The 6,000-nt window shown below is 39.5% G+C and overlaps 1 long non-coding RNA gene across 1 annotated transcript in view; it reads right to left on the minus strand.

Annotated features, from left to right (window-relative positions):
- LOC132391252 (uncharacterized) overlaps positions 1-1,345 on the minus strand; it is a 29,829-nt gene extending 28,484 nt beyond the window's left edge. Inside the window, exon 1 of the long non-coding RNA XR_009511141.1 lies at positions 855-1,345. This is a non-coding gene — a long non-coding RNA (uncharacterized LOC132391252). The remainder of the gene's footprint in view (positions 1-854) is intronic.
- Between the last annotated feature and the right edge of the window lie 4,655 nt (positions 1,346-6,000).

Genomic DNA, 6,000 nt, shown 5'->3' on the forward strand with positions numbered 1-6,000 from the left:
CGTGGTACTGGGAGTAATCTGAAGATTACTACCTTGGAGGTCCTTCTCTTTGGCCTCATTCTTAACTTTATATATTCAATGCGTAGGACCTCTTCCCCCTTTTTGCCCATGTCATTGGTGCCAATATGCGCCACGATCCCTGGCTGTTCACCCTTCCCTTAAAAATATCCTGCAGCCACTCTGTTACATCCTAGCACCCAGGAGGCAACAGAATCTCTTTTGTGGCCCCAGAATCTACTTTCTATCCCGTTAACTATCAAGTCCCCTATAACTACCACACGGCCCGACTTTACCCTCCCCGTTGAGCCTCAGAGACAGCGACTTTACCACCAGGGCTGGTTGTTGCTGCCGTGATCTGATGGGTTACTGCCCCCCTCCCCCCCCCCAGCAGTATTCAAAGAGGTATACTTGTTGCTGAGGGGAATGGCCACAGAGGAATCCTGCACTTTGGTGGTCACCCATCTACAGTCCGAAGCCTGACTCTGTGTCTCACCACCTATTCAAAAGTCTCATATAAGTATTAATGTCTTCAGCCTCATGAATGATCCGGAGCACATCCAATCCCAGCTCCAACTTTTTGACCCAGTCAGCCAGGTGCTGAAGTTGGGTACATTTCCTGCAGATGTAGTCATCAGGGAAACAGTCAGGTATCCAAAATTTCCACATCTGACAGGAGGAGCATTCCTTCCTGACTACTCTGACCTAAAAAGGCTTACCTCTCCTTAACTATAACTGCCTGTTCACACCAAAGCCTTCCCACTCTGTCACTGGCACACTCAAACAATGGCCGCTCTGCTTAAGCCTACCTTCCTTTTATTTGCAGCTGAGTTTAGGCATCTGATGCTGACACTTACCATGCCTGCGCAGCTGAAAATGTTCGGCCTTGCCCAAATCTGCTGCTTTTAGTTGGGGAACACCTAGGAGACAGTGAAGAAAACGTCATGAGATTAAAGTTATCTATAGAAAAGGAGCAATGCAAAGTAAAAGTCATTAATTGGAGAAAGACTAATTTCAATAGATTGATGGAACTTGACATTGAGGGTTAAAACTGCAACAGAGATTAATCAGATTTCCTGAACTTCTGGTAATTGCTCCAACCACCCCTCCTTCATTTCCCATTTCAGTTTCTCTCTCTCACCTTATCTCCTCACCTGCTCATCTCCTCCTCCTTCCCTTTCTTCCATGGTCCTCTGTCCACTCCTCTCAGATTGCCCCTTCTCCAGCCCTTTAACAAACCAATCAGCTCTTTATTTCACTCCCTCTCCCAGTTTCATCTATTATCTGCCACCTTGTACTTCTTCCTCCCCTCCCCACACCTTCTTATTCCGACTTCACCCCTCCCTTTCCAGTTCTGAAGAAGGGTCTCATCCTGAAACGTCAACTGTACTCCTTTCCATAGACATTGCCTGGCCTGCTGAGTTCCTCCAGCACTTTGTGTGTGTTTCTTTGGATCCCCAGCATCTGCAGAATTTTTCAAGTTGGTGGCACTCTGAAATATCCTAGCAAGTCAGTTTATCACCTGCTACATTAAAACACAGTTGGAGCACTGGTCAGTCAACTGTTCGATGCTACTCATTCGTGACCCTGAGTGTACCCTGTTTCATTGGAAGACCAGTCCTTTTAAGACTGACAGTGAACTTAAAGAGGATAATACACACAGCATGCTGGAGGAACTCAACAAATCAGGCAGCATCTAAGGAAGGAAATAAACAGCGAGGTTTGATATACCTATGTCAAGCAGAGCTACTCTTTAAATACTGATGGAATCTGATGAGATGCAACATTTCAAGTACAAAACCACAAAATCGCAGATGCACTCAATAGATTAGGAAACATTCACAGACAGGTTAAACGCAGATAGGAAATCTGCTAATGAACACCCACCAACCCCAGCTGATGAATCAGCAATCTCTCACAGACAATCAATAACAATAGTGAACAATGGATGGGAAACAACATCACCAACAGAGACGCTGTAGCACCATCACTGACCTCCTGAAAAATCCTAGAAAGGTTCTTGGTTATAGATCACTCCATCACAGATAAAACCCTCTCCACCACTGAGCATATCTACATGGAGCACTGTCATAGGAGCACAGCGTCTATCATCAAGAAACCCCACCACCCACCTAGGCCATGGTCCCTTCTCACTGCTGCCATCAGGAAAAAGGTACAGGAGCCTTGTAACCCACACCACCAGGTTCACAAACAGTTATTACCCCTCAATCATCAGGCTCTTGAACCAGAGGAGATAACTTCACTCGTCCCATCACTGAACTATTCCCATAGCCTATGGACTCACTTTCATGGACTCTTCCTCTCATGTACTTTATATTTATTGCTTATTTATTTATTATTATCTTTTTCTTTTTCTATTTGCACAGTTTGTTGTGTTTTGCACTTTGGTTGTTGTCTGTCCTGTTGGGTGTATTCTTTCATTGACTTTACTGTGTTGCTTGGATCTACTGTGTAAGTTTGCAAGAAAATGAACCTCAGGTTTGTATATGGTGACATATATGTACTTTGAATTTTTGATAATAGATCTGCAAACCCAAAATGTTAGTACATAGGGAAAGCATGGTGGTATAGCAGTTAGTGCAACACTATTACAGCACCAGTAATCCAGGTTCAATTTGGCGGCTCTCTGTAAGGAGATGGCACATTCTCCCTGTGAATGCGTAGGTTTCCTCCCACATTCCAAAGACGTATGGGTTAGTAGGTTCATTGGTCACATGGGTGTAATTGGGTGTCATGGGTTCGTGAGTCCAAGCTTTCCAATGTTGTGCCTAACTTGCTGTGTTTTTCCCAGCAGGAAGAGTTCCGCTTTTATTTTATTATTGCTTCTCTGTATTTGATTTGGGAAAGAGAAAAGATAGATAAGGTGGCAAAGGCAGCAGATAATATACTTACCTTTACTGGCTAAAACATTAAATACAAGAACAGGGTGTGTCACGCTAGACCAAATAATACCTCAGAAAGACCACCATGTTAGCATGGCATACAGTTCTGTCTGGAAGGATGTGATTTCTCTAGAGTGTGTAGAGATTATCTGTGGCACAGAATAATACCATTCAGCCCATTATAACCATGCTGGAAAAAATAATTGATAACAGGTTAATCCCAAGTCCAAAATCTTGGCTCTTAATGAAAGGATCATCTTTAGTCAGAATCAGGTTTATTATCACTGACATTTGAAATGAAATCTGTTGTTCTGTGGCAGCAGTATAGAGCAAGCGAAAAAAATGCTATAGGTTACAATAAGAAATTTAAAAATAAAGATTAGGATTCTTGAGGGTTTTTCACCTGAGGTCATGAATGAGCATTGCTAAGCTCAAAGAGGTTATGTCGGAGCTTTTTAAACAAAGGTTTAAAGCCATCTCTTCATTATCCTACTCATCTTAGAATCACTCTGTAAGATGGTTCTAAAGAATGGTTTCGCTCGAGAGGAGAAACTCAGGATTTTTTAAAGACAATGGATTGACTGTTTAGTACCTTGTTATAAGAATAATCGCTTCTCTTACTTCTGGTGAACCTTCACAGCTAAACTTCCTTGTGATTTAAATGTTTTACTTAGAGAATAAGATTTTAATGAGTTAATGCCAAGTGTGATTATATGTTATGACTTTTGATAAGTTTTTTATTACTTTATACACTTTTCTAAAGGTTTTTAAAATCAATATGGCTTATTTTTGGGTATTTTTCATTCTATTGTTTTGAAACTGTAATAACTAATCTATTTGTGTTATGAGGGCTAAGTTTTTTATGGCCATTATTTAGTCTAGCCTGGAATACAGTTGATCTTGGAATTAATTTGGAGTCAAATCAGCAGGTTGTTTTGGGAGGGTGATGTCATTAGCTGTAGCTGCCAGCCTTCTTTTGGCTGGCCTTCTGACTTTGGGAGGGGTGGGTGTCTTTCTTTGGGACGTTAGCCAAATCTGTTGTTTGGTTACCCTATTTCAAGGCTTATTCTTTGGTTTTCATGTTCATTTTACTGGTTATTACTTTAATTTCTCTATTAAATAGAATAATGGGTCATACTATTAACTTACCCAGTCTTAATATGAAAGGACTAAAACACCCTGTGAAGCGGAATAAGATTTTTGCCTATATATTAAAAAAATTAAAGCCCCCAATTATTTTTTTACAAGAAACACATGTATGTAATTGAGACAACTTGGGTCTTTTCAGTAGATGGAAAGGACTACATTTTTACTTCTCTTTCCATCTCTAAGTCTAGAGGAGTTTCAATTTTTATGGATAATTTAGTTCCCTTTGTCCAACATAAAGTAGTGCCTGATAATAATGGGTGTTTTGTCGTAGGGTCAGGAAAATTAGATAATAAATTAATGGTATTTGCCAATCTGTATGCTCCGAATACATTTGAGTGTTTTTTTTTCGTTTCTGCCAGACTTGAGCCTTTTCTCATTGGTGATGGGAGAAGATTTTAATTGTTGGTTAGATCCAGTTTTAGATCGGTCATCCTTTGAAACAGCAACACTGAATAAATCAGCTTTGTTTATTCAATCTTTTTTAATGAAATACGGCATTGTTGATATATGGCATTTCTTACATCCACTAGGTAGGGAGTATTTGTTTTTTCTCATGTCCATCATACTCAGTCCAGGATTGATTACTTTCTTATTGATAGTCAAATGATTCCTTTAGTTCGATCCTGTGAATACAAAGAAATTGCTGTTTCGGATCATGCTCCGGTACTTTTATCTTTAAATTTAGCTGGTCTTCCTCAAATAAACAGATCTTGGCATTTTAATTTAACTTTGTTATCTGATAAAGATTTCTTAAAGTTTCTGGAGAGACAAATTATTCTTTTTTTAAGAGAATACTTTGGAAGAAACTTCTAGTCTTATTAGATGAGACGCCTTTAAGGCTTTTATTAGAGGTCAAATTATTTCCTATACTGCAAATGTCAAGAAAAAAAGCTAATAAAGAGAGAACTGTTAGCTAATCAGTTAAAACAATTAGACTAAATATATGCCTTGGCTCCAGATCCTGTTTTATATGAAAGGCATGTTGAAATTTGAACTAAGTATGATCTTCTTTTAACATATCCAATTGAAACTCAACAGGTAAATTATTGGCTAACCAATTAAAAACCTTTATAGCTAAACGGCAAATTAAAGAAATTTGTAAAGCCAATTGGTGATAGGACAACTGACCATTTAGAAATAAACGATATTTTTAAAGAATTTTATTCTATTCTTTATAGTTCTGACTCTCCCAAAGATAATACTGTAATGAATAATTCTTTAGATCAATTAACCATTCCTACACTTTCTGTTGATAACCAAAAACAGTTGGATCAACCTATTTCGTATGAGGAAATGTAATGTTAAAATTGTACAAGGCATTGGTAAGGCCAAATTTGGAATATTGTGTGCAGTTCTGGTCACCGAATTATAGGAAACATATCAATAAATTAGAGAGAGTGCAGAGACGATTTACTTGGATGTTACCTGGGTTTCAGCACTTAAGTTACAGAGAAAGGTTGAACAAGTTAGGTCTCTATTCATTGGAGCGTAGAAGGTTGAGGGAGGATTTGATCGAGGTATTTAAAATTTTGAGAGGGATAGATAGAGTTGACGTGAATAGGCTGTTTCCATTGAGAGTAGGGGAAATTCAAACGACAGGACATGATTTGAGAGTTAGGGGGCAGAAGTTTAAGGGAAACACGAGGGGGTATTTCTTTACTCAGAGAGTGATAGCTGTGTGGAATGAGCTTCCTGTAGAAGTAGTAGAGGCCAGTTCAGTTGTGTCATTTAAGGTAAAATTGGATAGGTATATGGACAGGAAAGGAGTGGAGGGTTATGGGCTGAGTGCGGGTAGGTGCGACTAGGTGAGATTAAGGGTTCGGCACGGACTAGGAGGGCCGAGATGGCCTGTTTCCGTGCTGTGATTGTTATATGGTTATATGGAAATTGTCGAGCCTGTACATTCTTTGCACTCAGGGAAGGCTCTGGGTCTTGATGGATTTTCTGGAGA

The sequence above is a fragment of the Hypanus sabinus genome, chromosome 1 (genome assembly GCF_030144855.1).
Source record: "Hypanus sabinus isolate sHypSab1 chromosome 1, sHypSab1.hap1, whole genome shotgun sequence".
Classification (NCBI taxonomy): domain Eukaryota; kingdom Metazoa; phylum Chordata; class Chondrichthyes; order Myliobatiformes; family Dasyatidae; genus Hypanus; species Hypanus sabinus.